Source organism: Melitaea cinxia, chromosome 22 (genome assembly GCF_905220565.1).
Source record: "Melitaea cinxia chromosome 22, ilMelCinx1.1, whole genome shotgun sequence".
NCBI classification, from domain to species: Eukaryota; Metazoa; Arthropoda; class Insecta; order Lepidoptera; family Nymphalidae; genus Melitaea; species Melitaea cinxia.
The window spans coordinates 13,554,455-13,575,685 of record NC_059415.1 but is presented as its reverse complement, the minus strand read 5'-3'; the positions used below and the strand labels follow the sequence as shown (position 1 = coordinate 13,575,685).

The following is a 21,231-nucleotide window of genomic DNA, read 5'->3' as shown; positions in this document are numbered from 1 at the left end:
CCTTTATGGCACCGAGGACCTCCGCGTAGGTCCTCGTGCTGCCCGGCAGCAGCATCAGCTGCACCGCCGCCGATCTCGGCAACCGTAGCTTCGGCGTCTTCGGCTTTTTTAGCCGGCCCACCTTTGTTCTGGGGCTGGTTTTTGGGCGGCCCCACCTTCATTCCTTTCCTCGCCACCACAATCCACCCCTCCGTCAGAGTGGCCGAAGCAGGTGGTATGGGGCGAGGCTCGTTAGGCGCAGCGACTTGATCAGCCGCACCCGCCTTCTTCTTCTTTTTCTTCTTGCTTCCCTTGGCAGGCTTTGGGACCGGGTTCGCCTGGCGGAGTCAGCGTTATTACACCTGTCTGCGGCGGCGACGTTAAGGTCTTCTTCGAAGCTGCAGATGGTCGTTCCCGCGCTTCAGGCAGGAGTCTGCCAGACTCCTCTAGCTTTGCCAGGCGGGAGTCGAGCATGGCGCCCACCCCTGCCATGATGCGGTCGATCAATCCGTTTTCATTCATCGCGGGAGGGGCTGGAGTGGACGTCGAGCCCAGCTCACGCCTGATGTCGGCCACACTCTGTCTCAGCTCGGAGATCTCCGAGCGGAGCTGAACGTTTTCCGCCTTAAGGCGCTCATTAGCCTCCCGCAGCTGCCTGACCTCATCATTGGTGGTTCGCTGGTATAGGGCGCCGAGTACTTCCCCTATACCCTCAGCGGACTCATTGAGAGCTTTTTTGCTCGTCCCTTTTAGGTTTTTTGAGATCTTCGTGACGGTGAGAATGGCCTCGACGTACTCTTGGGCCTTCCGATGTAAATCTATCGTCGAGCATTCCCCCGATATCGTCCCACCTTCGGTGTTTATAGTGGAGCGCGAAGCTCTCACTTTCCGCGAGATCTCAATTGCCTCGCTTTCGGCCTCAAGCTCGAGCTCCCTCTCGCACTGTTTGAGGTAGTCGGCCTTGGCCTTGTTGAGGCCAACATATTGCCCCGTCGTGGGCGGTCGACCACGACCCCTGCGCGCCGTGTGCAACTTTCCTCCTGTAGACTTATCATCACTGTCATCTGACGCGTCTTCTTCCCTGTCGCGCTTCCGCTTCTATAGCCGAGCGCGAGACGAGTCAGAGTCGCAAGGTGACCGCGACCTCATGCCGACGTCAGATAAGTCTCCATCAGAGATAACTCCACTCTTCTCGGGCCTCTCATCTACTCCGCCCTTCTCGGGCCTCTCATCAACCTCCACACCATCATCGTTTAAAAGATTTAAGTTTTTACATGCCATTTTTGTTCCCACGAGTATAGGGGAAAGGGTGGTCCACCACAGGTAACACTCCCTGTACCTGGGCAAGCCTCACGTAACCCTACTCTGGCCTCGGCGGGGCTGCAGAGCCGGGGATCGCAGTAGAGACTGAACTTCCCATCAGCCATGCATCCCCTCGCGCTGCGTCGCCGCTTGGGATTCGGGGTAATTTTTTATAGAGGTTTTCTTCCTCGCGGTCCGGCCGGTTAAGGCAAGACTCTCGATCCCGTAGTCCGTCTCCGACGGTGAGCGAACAGGACTCCTGCCCACTCTGTCGGACGGCGGGGTAAGCGCACGCCGAACCCATCTCCCCCCCCCCCCCTGATGCGCTCACGGGACAACTCTGATTTAGAGCGCCGGAATGCATTCCCATACGTGTCGGTTGTCAGCCGCGACGGGCAGCAGTGCCGCGATTGTGATACTGCTGCCCGCCCCGTTGCCCAGGGTGCACCACGAGGAGGTCACCGATAAGCACCCCAAAGTTCTTTAAGCCTAACCTAACCTATTGTCGCTATCATTTAATATTATACTAGTTCTTATTTCGATTATACGGCACTGCACTGCTGGGGGAGATGACCATCGTCGGGGCGTACTTTTCCCCGATCAAGTCGGTCGCCGAGTTCGAGGCGTTCCTCGACGGGACCGAGTCGATGTTGCGAAGGTTTTATCCAAGGGAAGTGCTCGTGCTGGGCGATCTCAATGCCAAGTCACGTCTGTGGGGGTGTCCTGCCACAGATGCGCGGGGGGCGATACTGGAGGAGTGGCTCGTTGCCACCGACCTGACCGTCCTCAATCGCGGGACGGCCAACACGTGCGTGCGCAGGTCGGGTGGCTCAATCGTGGACGTGTCGTTTGCGAGCCCCGGCCTTGCGCGCCGTGTTCGGGACTGGCGAGTGCTGGACGACGTGGAGACTCTCTCGGATCACCGTTACGTCCGCTTCGAGATCTCCGCTCGTCCGGCGGTGCCGCCAAGCTCCAGCCGCGCCTCGGCGGAGGAGGGTCCTCGGTGGCAGCTGCAGCGTTTCGACCGGGAGCGACTCGACGAAGCGGCGATAGTGGCATCCAGTCATGTCAGCCGCGCGTCGACGGTCCACCGGACAGGGTGGCAGACTGGCTGGTGGTCAGAATAACCGACGCGTGCGACGCGGCCATGCCGCGGTCGAGGGGTCGCCCCCGGGGGGCTCAGGTGTACTGGTGGTCGGAGGCGATAGCGCAGCTGCGCAGGGAGTCCGTGGCCGCCCGACGCCAGTACACGCGCTGCAGGAGGCGCATCTTCAGAACGCCCCCCACTACGCAGGACAGGACACGGCACGAGGAGGAGGGCGAACGGCTGTACGCCCTCTACACGTCAGCCAAAGCTAGCCTCCGTCGTGCCATCGGCGAGTCGCAGGCCGCGGCCAGGGAGGAAATGCTGGACGGACTGAACAGCGACCCGTGGGGGATGCCCTACAAGCGGGTACGCAATAAGGTCCGTCCCTGGGCTCCTCCACTCACGGAGACCCTGGACGCCGAAGTGGTCCGTGAGGTGGTCGCGGCCCTGTTCCCGACGGCGCCGGCCGAGCACGAGCCGCCGTCGATGGCACCGCGAGGAGTCGATGAAGACGTCGGAGAGGAGGCACCGGAGGTCGGAGAGTCCGAACTCGACGAAGCAGTCGCGCAGCTGCGACGGAAGAACGTCGCTCCAGGCCCGGATGGGATTCCGGGGAGGGCGTGAGCGGTGGCGCTGAACCACCTGGCGCCGCGAGTTCGAGGACTATTCTCTGCCTGTCTGGCTCAAGCCATAATTCCACAGCGGTGCGGTGGTAAATAAATAAAATAAATAAACTATTTGAACGAAAGTTCTGTTATCCTATCTGATGAAACTCTAAGATCAAGCCCTTTAGGATCCAGTGAAATGCCTGATTCCTCAACACCTCACCAATGAAAAAAAAAACGTCAATATGTAAAAAAAAGCAATAACAAGGAACAGAGTTACTAACAAATGTAACTGGCTGGATGAAAAAAGGAAGGTGCTTGTCATTTAGGCGAAGCTCATAAATCTCGATCCGGAAAACTACAAATGGCAAAACAGATAAAGGTTCCATGTTCGGTCAATTACCGAGCATTTAGGTGTTGCTCAGCAAAACAACACCGCACATGCATGGCACCGCACTAAATAAATTAGGCCGACGCCGTGCATGTTACTTCAGTGCATAATTCACCGTGTCTATCATCGGATGCGCTCATTAACATTCTTTAACATTAATAACATTTAAATCCAATAAACATCTTGAACCTATAGTTCTTTCTGATTTTAACATTTAAACATAAAACATAAACAAAACATTTCGCTAAGGCTCAGGCACCCTACATTGTGGTCCTTCGAGCAAAAACCTCGCGCGTGTTAAAATATTCGTGGTTTGAGGTGAACAGAGAACTTTGGAGAACAGTCAGTGCTTGAACTTAGTGAATAAACATTAACAAAGTGTCGGGCTTACTATTCGTTGTAATCCGAAAACAAAGGTAGTGATACACTCGGCGTCCTGGTTGAGTAACATCAGCTGCTGCAGAAAACAAGTAAGATCATCATTACATCATCATTACAGTCTATACAGTGCACTGCTGGACATAGGCCTCCACAAGTTTACGCCAAAAATAACGTGAACTCATGTGTTTTGCCCATAGTCACCATCTGGGCAGGCGGGTTGGTGACCACAGTACTGGCTTTGTCGCACCGAAGACGCTGCTGCCCGTTTTCGGCCTGTGTATTTCAAAGCCAGCAGTTGGATGGTTATCCCGCCATCGGTCGGCTTTTTAAGTTCCAAGGTGGTAGCGGAACCGTGTTATCCCTCAGTCGCCTCTTACGACACCCACGGGAAGAGAGGGGGTGGCCATATTCTTTAGTACCGTAGGCACACAGTAGTAGAAGTAAGATCGTTTCATTTTATTTTCTAATAATGGAAGACTACGTTAGCATTGTAGAATCTCAAAACGAGATCATGGGTGCAATGGAAAAGTTACTTACTAATTTTAAAAAAGATTCATCGGAGCGTAAAACTCCGTCTTACATAAGACGTCGTCTAGAAACTCTCGAGGCATATTGGAAAGAATTTCTAGAAAATCATAACAAATTAGAACAAATACCGGAAAAAACGAACTATCCGTATTTTATAGAGAATTATTATCAACAAACATTACAGTTTTATACTGAAACAAAAAATTATTTGGAAAAGTTACACAACAAAGTAAACAGGAAGTAGGTATGTCTAAGGAGTCGTATTTTAAGGAGTATACGAAGGCTACTACCGAGGAGAATTCAGGGTCTACTTCGAGCTTAAACTTGAGTAATCTTTTACGAAAACAGGAGTCCAAATTTTGAAGCATTTGAAAGGACTATTAGGCTCATAGACGTTGGTTGCATATCCGAAAAATGGGAGTTTGAAGACGCGCTTACATCATTACAAAACAGGTGGTCGGCCGTGGATAATTTACACTGGGAGATAGTTTGTGAAATGGGTGAAGAAAACATTTCATACGAAACACGTTTTGATTCCTACGAAAAACAATATAAAAAAAATTAAAAGGGACATTAACTCCAAGATGTGGTCAGTCACGCATCGCGAAAAGTCAACCCCTCAACTAGAAATTCCGGTTTTCAACGACAATCATAACCAATGGGTGTCGTTTAAAGATCGCGAAAAGTCAACCCCTCAACTAGAAATTCCGGTTTTCAACGGCAATCATAACCAATGGGTGTCGTTTAAAGATCTATTCACGGAGGCTGTGCATAGCAACCCTACTCTCTCCAATGCCCAAAAAATGCAGTTTCTTAAAAACAAGGTGCGCGGAGACGCGAAAAGACTTATTCAACATCTCCAAATAAGCTCTGAAAACTACAACACTTGTTGGGATATACTAAACAATCGCTATAATAACAAAAAATTAATATTTACTTCTTACATTTCAACTTTATTAAGCCTTCCTAACATACAACAACAGTCAGCGGGACAACTAAAGAAAATGCATGACGTCATCATTGAAACCTTAAATGCTATCAAGAATTTACAGCTCGATATATCTACGTGGGATCCAATATTGGTCCATTTGTTGTCTCAAAAATTGGATTCAGAAACCCACGCTGAGTATATCGGATCTCTAAGAAAACCTCAAGAACTGCCTGTACTACAAGAACTTTTAGAATTTTTAGAAAGAAAGTTCTTTGCCTTGGAATCGTCACGACGAAAATCTGATAACATTAAAAAAACAAGCTACTTTAACAAAGACATACCACAAAAATCAACATTGCAAAATCATCAAAACCAACATTCATTTCCTAAACAGCCATTATTTGTTCAAACAAAAAATAACAATAATTTTCATATGAAAAACACGAAACCTTTTATGAAAACATTTCACATTTCATCCAACTTCGAATGCCCTCTCTGTAAGCAAAGCCACGGGCTTTACAACTGAAAAAATTCTTGGAAATGTCGAATGAACAAAAATTAAAAACAGTAAATAAATTAAAAGTATGTAACAATTGTTTATTTCAACATAACGGAAATCCATGTATTTCAACAAAAACATGTCGCAAATGTCTTAGTCAACATAATACTATTTTGCACGACGCATATGAGTTCGCCGTGCATGATCAAGGGTCAGCTAGGTCATTGACTGGAGACTTGAAAACAGAAAATGCTTCGTCAAGCTCACATGTGTCACAAAATGATTATTCTGAGACTTTGCTAGCAACAGCGTTATTGAAAGTTAAAGCAGCGGACGGAACCCACCATCAATTACGGGCCTTAATCGATCAAGGGTCCCAAATATCACTAATAACAGAGAAAGCGGCTCAACTATTGCGTCTCAACCGACAAAAATGTAAGGGAGTTATCTTTGGAGTAGGACAAAAAGAAAACTCTTGTAAAGGAGTTGTAAACATCGAGTGTAATTCAATCTATAATAATTTTACATTTAATGCAGAAGTATTTATTATGAACAACTTAATTAAAAATTTGCCTAACAACATTTTCAAAAAACCAAATTGGGAATGCTTATCAAACGTTCAGTTAGCGGACCCAGAATTTTATGTAAGTCGCTCCGTCGACTTATTATTTGGAGCCGATATATATTCGAAAATTATTTTAAGTGGGATTATTAAAAACGACGACGACAACTTGCCTATTGCGCAACAAACTCAGCTGGGCTGGGTGTTATGCGGTAATACGAGAACATATCAGTGTAACGTTATATTAAACAACGTACAAAACATCGAACGGTTTCGGGAAATTGAAGAAATAAATGAATCGTCAACAAACCTATCAGTCGAGGATCAGGAATGCATCGATTTTTATTTAAAAACAACAGTAAGAAAAGAAAAAGGACAATATGCGAGAACCCAGCCGCTGGAAGCCTTTTGTATCACATCGCGTTATAAAAATCACCAACGTCATTCCAAGAAATTGTTGGCATTACGTAAGATCTAGTGATAACCCGGCGGACGCAGCTAGTCGGGGACTATATGCATCTCAATTTAAAGATAATGTACTATGGTGGCAAGGTCCCTCTTGGATTGGAGAACACTCTTGTCAACATGAGCTATTATTAAAACATGAAAAGTACCATACAGATTTAGAGTTGAGATCAAAAAACATTAAACAAACAAACATAATGCATAAAACAACAATTAAACGTATTATTGCATGGATACGTAGAGCATTGAACCCGCAGCGTAAGCAGTTGCCGGGTCACCTCACATTACAAGAATTAAATAAAGCTGAATTATGTATTTTGCAGTTTGTGCAACAAAATGAATTTAGAACAGAAATCGAACAATTAAACAAATATGGAATTGTGAAATTGGCGCGTTTACCAATAAACTCAAAAGAACAAAATTTTACACCAGAGTCATCGTCAGCAAAAGTAAAGCAAGAGTCCATTATAAAACCTAAAAAATTCTCGATAGCAAAATTTGTAGTGACAATAATCTATTTTCTATCATTATTTACTAAAACATACACAAAAGGTGTTATTACAGAATTAAATGAAAATCAAGTTTTATATTTCGACCCCATAGCGAACATGCAATTGATTCGGGACAGTTGGACTTTAGTAGTTTCTTACGACATGTCTCCATACTGGGAAGGAAATAAAGTCCTTGAAAAGATGAATAATTATTTAATAAAGTCATGTGCTGCTATGAATTCAAACAATAAATGTAACATGATAATAACGCAATTAAATCACCAATACACTGAGTTACAACATTACAATGAACTTTTAACATGTCAGCATTTTGCCGGCCACGCCAGACAGCGTCGCGGACTCGTAGACGGAATAGGATACTTAGCGAATACGTTGTTCGGAGTATTAGACGAGCGTTTCGCCGAACAGTATACCAAAGATATAAAACAGATACGTGAAAACGAAGCACATTTAAACACCTTGTGGAAAAAAAAAACCACAATTATAGAATCAGAATATAATTTACTCAAGCGGACAGAGGATATATTTAGTAAACAACACAAAACTATTAATAAACATTTTAACAGTGTAGAAAAAGCCATTCAAACTATGCAAAGCGAATTAAATGAAATTTCACTCTCGGAAGATTTTACATTGATGGTCTTGACTGCTCAACAAATGTTAAAAACATTAACAGATATCCAACGAACACTCCTGGATACAGTGACAGATATATATCAAGGTCACTTCAACGTGCATCTGTTGACATTCAAACAGCTACAGGCCGAACTCCTTACTATCTCTGGGTTATTAACAGCTGACGTCACACTCCCTATTCCTAATCTTCAAGCAAATGTGAGAGAAATTTATAAATTACTGCGAGTTAAAGCAAGAATGCCTAAAGACTTCTTTATATTTGAAATAAAAATTCCATTAACACGTTGGTGGACAGTAACGTCCACGGACGTTCAGATAGTAAATAATGATACGACAGAACGCCTGTAGATGTCATAGTTATTACTCGTGTCACGGCAGTACGTCTGACGGCGTTTGATTTTCAATACTTTTACAAGGAAGAACATGTTGTAATGTCACCGCAAAAGTAATGCGGCTTTCCTACTGTCATCGTACATAGTTCTACAACATGTCAAGTTACACACACATTGACAGAATTCCGGTACCCCTCTCCCCGCACAGTACGCTCGTGGGCGTCGTGTTTTCATACATTTAGTCACGTAGTGCGCGTCGGCGGGAGGATTAGTGTCACCTCATACTTTCGCGCGCAAATAACGGTTCGAGTGCTAAGTTATCAACGTATTTTTGTGTTTTTATTTATCGAAACATTCAAATTCAATTCATGTAACTTACGTATAAGGTAATTGTGCTTCTAATATTAGTAGTTGCTTGTTTTGAATGCGGTTTTTTGGTATTGAAACAATAATGAATTTATCTGCAGATGGCGCCTGGAGATCCGTACGAAAGGGAACAAAAACGGTTGTTAGAATTGTTCAATGAAGTTGAAACTCCGGAATCTAGTGAAGATCCATATGCTGATGATGGGGAATACGGGTCCGACAAGGACTACTATCTTTCAGGCGACGAGTCGTTGAGTTCTGACGATGCTGCTGGACGCCGCCCACAAAAACACGCTAGTAACTCATCTGGTGAGTCTTCTTCGTCTAGTGATTCGGATGATAGTGAAAAAACATTTTGCCCTTCCGAGGACGAACAACGGAATGAGAATATTTCAGTTACCCAAAACCTTCATGTTTCGGAGGCGACGTCATCTGGCATTCCTTTATCGTCAAACGATCGGCTTATAAATCAAGATGATCGCCCCAATTCACCAGATATTTCTGATCAGCTTACTAGCCCAATCAGTCATGCTCCCAGGACATCTGCTGAGATACCTTCAGTAGTAGAAGGTTGGTCTGACACGGTGACCGATATACCTGATTTTAATTTTGATAACGCTGCTTCTGGTATTCAAGTAAACATTGATAACATAGAAAATGTTATGGACTTTTTTCATCTTGTTTTTCCACGGAATTTCGTTGAATATCTGGTAATATGTACTAATAATTATGGTAAATCTTTGTGCCAAACTAACAAACCACATACAAGATATAGCCGCAAAGCTGTCTTTCGTGAAACCAATTATGAAGAAATGCTGAAATTTCTAGGACTTAGCCTTCTGAAAGGTCATATAAAATGTCCTAAACAAAGGAACCTTTTTACTTTAACCAAAGCAATGTATTATCATCCGATCTTTACCTACACTATGTCAGGGCGACGGTATGAACAATTATTACGCTGTCTATATGCATCGGAATTGGAGGCTAAAGGACAACAGAAGATTATAAAATTCATAGATATGTTGACTATTAACTTCAGAAAAATATATAGTGCAGGCGAGAATTTGTCATTAGATGAGTCCCTACTTCTATTTCGGGGTCGGCTACATTTTCGACAATATATAAAGTCAAAAAAAGCCCGATACGGAATTAAATTCTATGAACTTACTACGTTTGATGGCTATGTACTCAATATATTGATGTACTCTGGTAAGGAAACAACAAATCAGAATATGGATGGCGATGAATCTAAGACAGAAAAACTAGTATTAAGGTTGATGCGGCCATATTTGCTTCGTGGTCATCACTTATTCATGGACAACTATTATAACTCTGTAAAGTTGTCACAGAAATTGCTTGATTTGAACACTCATAGCACCGGCACCTTACGTAAGAGTCGTAAAGATAATCCTAAATTTATTACGACAAAAAAATTGAAAAAAGGCGAGCATGTATGGGCTCGCAAAAACAAGGTATATGTTTCCAATTGGAAAGATAAACGCCCTGTCCTGATGGTTACAACTAAAGTTCATCCCTCGATTATAGAAGTTTCAAACAGATTTGGCAAATCCCGTTTAAAGCATGCCGAAGTTGATACATATAACAGAAACATGTCTGGCATTGATCGTTGTGATCAGATGGTATCTTACTATTCTTGTCCCCGAAAAACCATCAGATGGTACAAGAAAGTAATATTTTACATGATGGACATTGTAGTGTGGAACGCCTTTTTTCTTTATAGAAAATATAAAAAAAATAATTCAAGCTTGTACTCGTACATAAACTACCGAGAAGAACTGATACAGGAATTTATTGGGCTGGACAAAAATTTGAAGGGAAGCGACTTGATAAAGACGTCCAGTATTCACGATAACAGGCGATTCCGACCCACGACGACATGCACTGCTAATATACCCGATAATGATGGGAGTGTAATTCAAGGTCACTGGCCAGAACAAATGCCTGCACGACCTGGAACTACAAAAAAATTTGCATTTTTGAAATGCAAATTTTGTACACAAAAAAAGATACGAAAGGAAACGAGTTATCGTTGTAAAGGCTGTTCTGATAAACCTCCTCTTTGCCCATCTTGCTTTGAACCATATCATGCAAGTTTACTAAATCCTGATGATGATTAAATTATATTGTAACGAGTTGATTTAAATAAGTTTTAACTTACAAGAAAATATTATTAATATTAAGGTCAGATTTTGTCATTAGATTGCTTCTTAAAATATAATGCTGGCAGACTACAATATTTTGATAATTTAATTTCGGAATTTAAAAAAGGCTGATTACATAAGTAAATTTAAATTAAAATTAACCTTATAGAATAGTATTGTGTTCAAGTTAGTACTTAAATAACATTGTTAGTGAAATGTTGCTGTGATTACTATCATAATACCTAGTGGTAAACGTACATCTAAAGCTAAAAGAGTTTTAATGTTTTATTTGAATTTCAATACAGGCAAGATAAAAAGATGATTATATTAGCAACTTGTTAATTATAAAAGAGGCTGATTAATTTTGTGATTATTATTAAACAAATTTATATATAAAATACTGGTTTTATTACTATTATCTGTATAATCAACTTTACGGCTATAGGCGTGTAGTCCCTATGCGTAGTATGCGCGTCATGACATGCAACATGACAGTACGCTCATAGACGTAAGCGCCTATAGGCGTTCTGTCACTCAACAACATTGTACATACAACCGCATTGACACTACGCCCATAGGCAATGTATGAGAATAAGAAGTGTCATTTAGGAAGAAATTCTTAACTTGTACTGTCCACCAACGTGTTAATAAGCAGGGACACCTATGACTTGTACAAAATTATTCCTCTTCCACGACGAAATGGTAATTATATTAGAAAAATAATCCCCACGTATGACCGAGTTGCGATAAGCCTTCAAAAAGACTCCTACATTCCTGTATCTAAAGAAGATTATCAAAATTGCATGATGAAAGATAGTTCAACATTAATTTGTAACTTACAGAGCCCTATTTACAAAATAAAAAATGATCAAGAATTTTGTGTCAAAGACGAGGAAAACCCTAACATTTGTAAGACGAGAATAGTCGCGTGCCAAAACGAGTGGCACACCTTAACAAAATTAAATACCTATCTGTACATTTGTTGTGGTTCGAGTCCAGTCCGTACCATATGTCGCGATCAAATTTCATCACAAACATTACAAATTCCCAGCATTATTGTAATAGACGACGACTGTGTAATAAAAACCGATAACTTCACCGTATTTGCTCGCAAAAGTCAGAAAAGCACTTTGAATATAAAGGATAACCTTAATTTTAATATTATTGCGCCAATTAATAACATCATCAACATCACCGTACACAATTTTACCGAAAGTGATAAAGACAGAAAATGAGCAGCTAAAAAAGGAGATAGAATGAAAGCTCCAACTGCTAAACGAAGCTGATGGCCCTTCGGATTTATCGAGTGGAACTATAACATCCCACGATATACACCATTACATTCTTCTGTATTGTATGATTACGGGAGCAGCTTTTACCGGCGCGTTCGTACTGTATCGGAGGAGGCGGCGCAATCGACGGGAGCCGGCGGCGGCCGCCGAGCCTGCAGCGGCGGTCGCGCGCACCGAGGCGCCGGCGCCGCCGCCGGCCCGCTCCACCAGCATGAGTGAACTGCAGTGTCAGTGTAGTGCCAGTGAGTGTAGTGCGGGAGTGCGCAAATGTAACAGTGAATCCGAATTAAAGTTTTTAAAACCAGTTTCGGTTCCGAGAAAATTAGTGTTTAGTAAACAATCAGACTAACAGTGATTAATTATTAGATATATACATTTTTTTACCTATTTTATTATACTTTATTTTATAATTCATCAACAAAAAAATGTCCTAACAACAATCATTAGTTTAAAACAAAAATTGTATCAATCATTTGTCGCATACTAACCCTCATCCAGCATTGTATCATATTTTAAATTTTTAAGTTTTTTGTGATCTTTTCCCGCCCGGGAATATGTTCGGTCAATTACCGAGCATTTAGGTGTTGCTCAGCAAAACAACACCGCACATGCATGGCACCGCACTAAATAAATTAGGCCGACGCCGTGCATGTTACTTCAGTGCATTATTCACCGTGTCTATCATCGGATGCGCTCATTAACATTCTTTAACATTAATAACATTTAAATCTAATAAACATCTTGAACCTATAGTTCTTTCTGATTTTAACATTTAAACATAAAACATAAACAAAACATTTCGCTGTTCATCTAAATGTCGATTAAAATGTTTTGAAAAGTCTGATGTGGTAGCTCGTCAAAATATATTGAAAACCTTTTGCAATCTAGGTGACCATTCTCCTCAGTGGTCTTTTATTGCGTTACATGTGAAAGAAGTCAGAAAAAACAATGGACACAGGGTTCCGAGAGGTTAAATATTTATAAGTTTTTTTTTTCGCTTTCGTCTGGTAGTGGCATTAAAAAGAAGATTGGTATGAAAAACCATGTTTAAAAATACATTTTCAATATTCAACACTTTTATACAATCTTCCATCGACAAGCATAAAAAAATATGGGTATTTGTACTAAAGACATGAGGGGCTTTCATAAAAATTATCTCACTATTATAAATGCGGCAATGAAAGAAAATGTAATTCAACATGTAAAATGTTTTGCACCCATAGAGAGTCATTATACGCGCAAAGACTCAAATAAACAGTATTTAGATAGTGAATTGACGTTTAAAAAATGTACCTGTATACTGTATGGTGTAAAGAGCTGAACATAACTGAAAATATAGCTGCTTCAGTAAGACAATACAAAGATATTGATAACAAAGAACTAAATATAGCTTTTCACATACCGAAAAAAGACCAATGCGACCTGTATCACGCAATGAAAAACAAAACCTCACCTACCAATGATGAGAAACTGACACACATGGATAACAAAAACTTACAAGGCAATTGAAAAACGTTGATAAAATTGAAGCTCAATCGAATCCTTCTGATATTTACACAGCGATGTTTGACTTCCAAAAAGTAAATAACACTCCACATGGCGAAATTAGCGTGCCGTATTACAAAAGGAAACTATCAGATTTTAATTTTACCATTTTCGATGCTGGGTTAAAGGAGGCTTCGTGTTACATATGGGATGAAACAGTTGCTAAACGTGATTCGTTGTTTGTTTACTTTCATTGAAAACAAGGTTAAAGCTGGCATAAAAGATTTTAGATTCTGGTCGGACAACTGTGCCGGTCAGAATCGCAATCGCATTGTTTTTTTTATGTACTTATGTGTAAGCTATACATTTAAGGTAGATGTGTGCCATAGATTCTTGGAAAAAGGCCATACTCAAAATAAGGCAGATAGCGTTCACGCATTAATAGAGCGTTCTTCAAAAAATAAATTTATTTATACCCCAGATCAATGGTACACACTGGTTCGCTGGGCGAAACAGAATAGGCCATACACCGTCGTAGAAGTGAACCAAGACTTAGTCCTGGATTTCAAATGTGACTTCAGAGAAAATTTCTTGAAATAAGATAAGAGAATTAGTGCAAAGTAATCTAGACATTATTGAATTTAAGTGGTGGGACGCCACCATGTTGTTGGCTCACTTCTCACGCGACGTCTGCTGAGGACGGTAGTTTGGTGAGTGCTATTTGAAATATTGCTATCTGAATTATTTTTACTTTTGTTTAGAAAACAAGTGTTGACTTAATATATTAGTAAAATTTATAAATTAAGTAAAGTGTTGACAGAGCTGGGCATTAACTCGTTAATCCGTTAACAGTTAATTAACGAAGTTAACACTTCGAGTAACGGATTAACTTTTAAGCTAACTTATAAAATGGTTAACGGACTCGTTAACAGTTAACCCAATGGAAGTATGCACCGCGCGCGGCGGGAAAAACAGGTTTCGACAAGTTTGGTCGAGCGCGCCAGCACTTGCAGCGCGGAGCGCGTGCCGCGGTGTGAGTGAAAAAAAAACGGGAAAACTGCACTGTATGAAATTCACTTCACATTGTTTTTGTTTTGGTTTCATTACTTATTATCGGCGGTTACGGTCAAGAGCTAACGAGTGTTTGTTTTCTTGTCTTTTCCTGCTAAATTGCGTATTTATATGAGCAGTGCAGTTGGTGTGGTGTAAGTTTATAAATAAAGTGTGTGATCATTAAAAAAATATCATGGATTCAGATTCCAGTGAGACTGAAGAAAATCCATGGCCACATTTGAGTGAGTATGTTGATTTTGTATCCAAATCGGGACAACAAATACTCTTTGTATGTAAAAGATGCTTGCCTAAAGAAACGAAAATAAAAGTTCATGCATCGAGCGTCAACAACACATGAGGAGAGTTCACGAGTCCCAATACATACGGTTTGAAGAGATTATCAGGGCGGGATCTAATCGGGGCAAGCCTAAGAGGAAAATCGTTGAAGCTGAAAATAAAAATGACGATGATAGCGCTGCAAGTACCAGTAATCCAGGTAAAAAAATACGTCAGAGGAGCATTGGAGAATCTTTCGGTATTGCATCTACCGGTAGTGGTGTACCTCAAACCAAAGTCTACACACTCCCTACAGAAGTGCCATGGCCAAAGCACGTGCTCTCTGGAATCAGCAATCACGCAGTACAGTAGCAGCAGATACCATTCACGCTGAATTAGGCAGACGACTTGTCGTCCCAAATACGAGGTGGAACTCACTGTACGACGCAATTGTCGTTCTAAATGGAATATTGGAAACCAAAAGGCCTTCTCTCCACAGGGTCATGAGTCTATTAAAAATAACAACTTTCAGTGACCAAGATGTGACTGTGATGAAGGAGTACGCGAAGGTAAATTTTAAATCTACACTAATATCAATATATTATACATAGGAAAGATTTGTATTTTTGTGTGCATGCTGGTGGGTTTGTAATGATCAAACTAAAAAAAAAAAAAACCTGCTGGTCCGATTTAAATAAAATCTTTCGCCATTGGAAAGCTTGTTTCACGCTGAATAACATAAGCTTCTTTTACCACGGGAAAATATTTCATTCCCATGCATGGTAAAGGTAAAAGTGAAATGTGTGGGTTAATTGTTTAAATATTTTGTGTTGTGTGTTGATTAAATGTTTAACTATATTATTTTTATTTTATCTTTTATAGCTGACCCGGCGAATTCTGTTCTGCCTAAGGTCAATTAAAAAAATGTTATATTTTCTCATCGTTCAAACCTTCTCTGGACTTTTACGAACATTTCAAGACCAAATTTAGCCAAATCGGTTCAGCGGTTCTCGAATTTTAGCGAGACTAACGAACGGAAATTCATTTTTATTTATATAGATAAAATGAGGTTAATTTAAAATACCTATACTATGTATAAAAAACTTAAACAAAAACAACCTACTAATCCTTCTATTATATTATAACTAATGAATGACGGAATACATCAAATAAAATTAATAACTTATTCTTTTTCACAGGTTATGGCTCCTGTCGCTATTGCCCTGGATCGAATCCAAGGAGAAGCCCAAGCCTATCTCGGGTCGCTACTGCCGACAATAGCAGCAACAATTCTTAAATTAAAACACATCAAGACCAAGGGGCTTATACACTGCACAGCCTTAGCCAATGCCTTAATAAATGGCATTGAAAAAAGGTTTGGCCCACTGCTCAATGACGAGCATTGCCAACTTGCTGCTGGGTTTCACCCAAAGTTTAGATTAATTTGCCTTGAAACTTACGACAGAGATAGGGTGAATGCCGTAAAAAAATCCATGGAAAGTAAAGTAGAAGAGGCTTTACGACAAGAAGTGCAGGTAATTTTTTTTTTCTGAATTAATCCGCCAAAAAACTGCTCTGTAGGGCGGAATTTTGTATGGAATAATTGTTTATTTTTCTGAATAATTTTTAGGAAAACTCCAAGAACAGTGTTAGTGGCGGAGGAAGTAATGGAGGGAGTAGTGATAACGAGGAAGACTTTTTTAAGTCGGTAACTACCCAGTGCAAGGAAAGGCCAACGAGGCAGAACTCTTTGAAGACAAAAGCTCAAAGCATAGTCAAAATGTGGCTAGATACACCATCCAAGGACTCACTTGACGACGCTGCATTCTTTGGAGACTAGATTTTGATTAATCTTTTTATCAAATATAACACGGCAATACCTTCAAGCGCAGCAGTTGAACGTCTTTTTTCAACGGGAAAAGATATTTTAGCACCGAAAAGAGCATCTCTTTCTGATGAAAATTTTAATATGTTGATGTTCATGCACATAGTGCCGGACAGCTAAATTTAGTTGAAAAAAGACGTTCAACTGCAAATACAGAATGTAAATTTAGTTAAATCAATCAATTGATTTAATTAAATTTGAATTCTGTATTTTATTGTTTTTAAAAAAATAATTAATAAATAAAAAATAAAATAAAGTTTATTTCTTTAACTAGAGCTTACAATAATATTTTAAATACTAGGGAGAACTTCCATTAAGCAAATTAAAAAATTTGCTTTTATACTTCATTCTTTATCGGTATTAAATAATCAGCAATTAATATAATGCTTTTTTTAGTCATATGTTAACGATTAACGATTAACTTTAACTTGCGTTAAATCTTCTAAAATGTAGCGTTTTAACGTTTAACGAAACTAATTTTTGTATTAGCGGAATAGCGATTAACGAAGCTAACCATTTGATTAACGGTGCCCAGCTATGAGTGTTGATTGTAAAACGAATGTAATAAAGAGTTTATTTTAAGCGTATAGTTGTTTTATTTCGTTATCTGTTGATTATGAGTGACGTTAATTATGGTGACGTCAGCAATGCACAATATCACAACATCACGCTTTCTAAAAACTTACACGATAATAATGCTTCGTTATACATATTAATAAATTTAATTGAAAAATACTACTATTTATAAAGCTGTTATATGAAATCAATGTAAAAATTTGTATACGATTTGAAATAAATAAAATGATTTATTAAAATAATCCTGTTTAATATATTAAATATATTTCATCACTATTTGAAATGATTGGTTTGATAAAAATAATTTATTAAACCAATCATTTCAAATAGTGGTAAAAGTACAACTGCTACATATTTTTAATATAACTAGAAGAGGTCATATCCATATCCACATCGATAAATTACGTTACACGTGTAGGGGGGAGCCGACAAAGTATAACATAGTGTGGACAAGGGGTGGGAGGGGTCTAAAATTTTGTGATATCACATTTCAACATACTTATAATAATATATCTAATTGTGAGTATTAAGACATGATAATAAATGAACATAACAATGTTGGTGAAACTGTTGTGAAAAATTGCAAAATATGTGATGTCACACTAGGTAGGCGGTAAATGTGACAAGCTGTAACAAAAACCGGGCAGGGGTCAATAATAGTTTGACGTTATTTATGGATAAACCTAATTTTATTATAAACAAACAAAAAGCTACCTGTTAGGAATACAAACACTACCCTAGCCTTGTGTCAAGGTCAATTCATTAAATCCGGCTAAAACATCATTAAATAATACACAATATTGTAACACTGGTAACACGTCACAAGTACGGTACGCGATCACTGAAGACTAGGAGAAAGACACGTTTTATTAGTTATTATAAATTAATTTTGTATATCTCACTGAACCAGACTCCTCGAAGTTAGCCGATGCACTTGACAGTACTACACAAACAACCCAAGTACTTTGGGTGATAAAGAATTGATGACATTACTGTTGTATCCGCAACCCATCGACTTATCTTTAAAGGAAGCGATTATATAAAACTTTATAAGTGCTTCAAATTGAATTGGAAATAAAGTAGCGTAAATCTCTTACCGTGACGCCGCGTTGGCGCAACGGTTACAGCCATGGATTGTACCTGTTGCGCTGGCGGTTGCGGGTTCGATCCCCACACACGACAAACATTTGTATTGGCCATATAGGTGTTTGCCGTGGTCTGGGTGTTTGTGCAGTCCTTGTGGGTCTCCCCACCGTGCCTCGGAGAGCACGTTAAGCCATCGGTCCCGGTTGTTATCATGTACACCTGATAGCGATCGTTACTCATAGTAAGGAATATATCCGCCAACCTGCATTGGAGCAGCGTGGTGGATTAAGCTCTGATCCTTCTCCTACATGGGAAAGAGGCCTATGCCCAGTAGTGGGATATTGCAGGCTGAAGCTTTAATCTGTTAACCTTATTCCTTATTCACCATTCCTATTCCAACCTATCTAACGCTTCTATCATTTAGCAGGCGTTAATATTAATCCGCCCCAGTTAGTCTCATTCCCGTCATCTATCCGCGTTAGACGTGTGCATTAAAAATAAACATTTCTTTTCTTTTTTAAAAAAGACTTTCGCTTTGAAGCTTTTAACAACGATGGTAGCGGAAAAGGCATCTGGCGGTCCCAGGAAAAACGTCTGTCTTTTAAAGTTTAAATAAACCGCTCAATATCGATTCGATATCCCAAAAGTACGCGGTCTGAATGAGTTCTAAGGACCTTAAAATTTATTTTATTTATTTTATTATTTATTTATTTATTTATTAATCAGTACGGATTTACCACTTACACTAATTAACATTTCAATTAAGTCACATTAATTAACATTCCAAAAAAAAAACTAAAAGTACAATAACAAGTAAGATTAATTGATCATAATAATATGCATAAAAACAAACCAAAGAAAAAACAAAAAAAAAATTTAAAAAAAATTAAAATAAATAATAATAGTAGAATTTAGATTCAGTCAAAATTAAACAAAAATATAAACAAAACGCAAAAAAATAAAATAAAAATAATAAATAGCGATAAAAATATAAATTGTGTGACAAACACTCGAAGTTTAATTCTTATTGTAAATATAAATCATCAGTAACATAGAACCTGTGACCGAGAGTATAACCGATCGACGCAACGCTTGGAGGCTTGGAAATACGATACGCATGACGACGTGTTGGGCGAGGCGATATGATAAGACGCATCGCTATCGCTCTAGCTGCATTCCTGTAAGTGGAATTCTATTTTTGTCATTGGTTCATTGCGATTTTATCACCATTATCACCATTAACTGTTTATAACAATAATTAATAACTATTATATAAAGAATTTTCATTGTTTATTTATTTATTTATTTATTGATCCACCAACATTTGTTTACATCAATACATACAAAAACAAAAATACATAATATAAATAACTTAATCTAGATGTAACAAACACTTACAGGCAGATACATCATGCTTAATAGAAATAAAACTTCTAATCACGAGTCGAAGTAAAAACTAAATAAAAACAAAATAAAAAAAAACACAAAAAAAGAAAGAAGTATAAACACATTTTAAGATGATTGGAGTTCGGTATTTAACAGCGATCGAACTTTATTAGTTGAGTCTGCATTAATATCAAACAGGTCACTATGGCCATTAACCAGCTTGCAAAGCCTAGGAACAGGGGAGTTTGATCCAAACACTGTTTTACGGGGTGGTGGATAGAGGGGAGCTATTTTGTTACGAGGAGGCCTAATTGGTACACGTATATTAAATTTATGTAACAGCTGAGGGCAATCAATTTTATTGGTGAAAATTTTAGAAACAAAAAGTAAGTCTAACCGCTTTCTACGCTCGTCCAAGGAAATCATTCGGAAGTGTTTTAGCTGCTTATGATAAGAAGGTATTTCCTTTTTTGAAATTCCGTTTGAAAATAATAAATACCCCAGGAATCTTTTTTGTATTCGCTCTATCTGTAGAGAATGAGTTGCATAGTGAGGCCTCCACACTACCGAACAATATTCCAACACGCTGCGCACAAGGGAGTTGTACAACAGTATTCGAACCCTGTTATCACGCAACCCTTTCATATTCCTTAATGCAAACCCTAGCATTCTTGAGGCTCGACCCACAATCTGCTCAATGTGAGGTACAAATGTCAACCTTTTGTCAAAGACTACACCTAAATCGCGGATTTGCTCTAGTTCCTTGATGTTATTCTGAGCAACATGATACTGGAATGAAATGAAATTTCTCTTTCGACCATACCTTACAAAAAAACACTTTTTTGGGTTAAGATCCATTTCATTACGCAAACACCAATTGACAAGCTCATCGAGATCCTTTTGAAGCTTCACGGAATCCTGCACAGTGTCTATGACTCTTGCTATTTTCAGGTCATCCGCATACATGAAAGTTTTAGAGTACTCGTATTTAATGACCGTCGGTATATCATTGACAAACATACCGAATAAGATTGGACCCAGGTGAGACCCCTGCGGCACACCAGAAGTTATTCTCCGCGAGCGAGAATGAAAGCCATTAACCACCACAGAAAAAGTACGATTTTCCAAGTAGGATTTTAACCACTGTAAAAGTTCTCCAAAAACACCATAAGCAGAAATTTTACTTAACAATATATCGTGGGGCAAACGATCAAAAGCCTTAGTAAAATCTGTATATATAACATCTACCTGCCTATGAGAATCCAGAGCCTCCGCCAAGTTTTCCGTAAGATCTACCAGATTAGTACATGCCGAACGAGAGGGAACAAAGCCATGCTGTTGAACGCACAGACTCTGTTTAAATGACATTGCATAAGGGGACAAATAAGCGATTCAAATACTTTAGCTAATGTGGATATAATGGAAATGGGTCTGTAGTTTGAAACGATATCATC

The 21,231-nt window shown here is 39.7% G+C and overlaps 1 long non-coding RNA gene across 1 annotated transcript; it reads left to right on the top strand.

Annotated features, from left to right (window-relative positions):
* Window positions 1-738: 738 nt before the first annotated feature.
* Window positions 739-19,268, top strand: LOC123664733. The gene is made up of 3 exons (XR_006744880.1): window positions 739-748; window positions 13,888-13,893; window positions 19,063-19,268. It is a non-coding gene; the product is annotated as an uncharacterized LOC123664733 (long non-coding RNA).
* The last annotated feature ends 1,963 nt before the right edge of the window (window positions 19,269-21,231 follow it).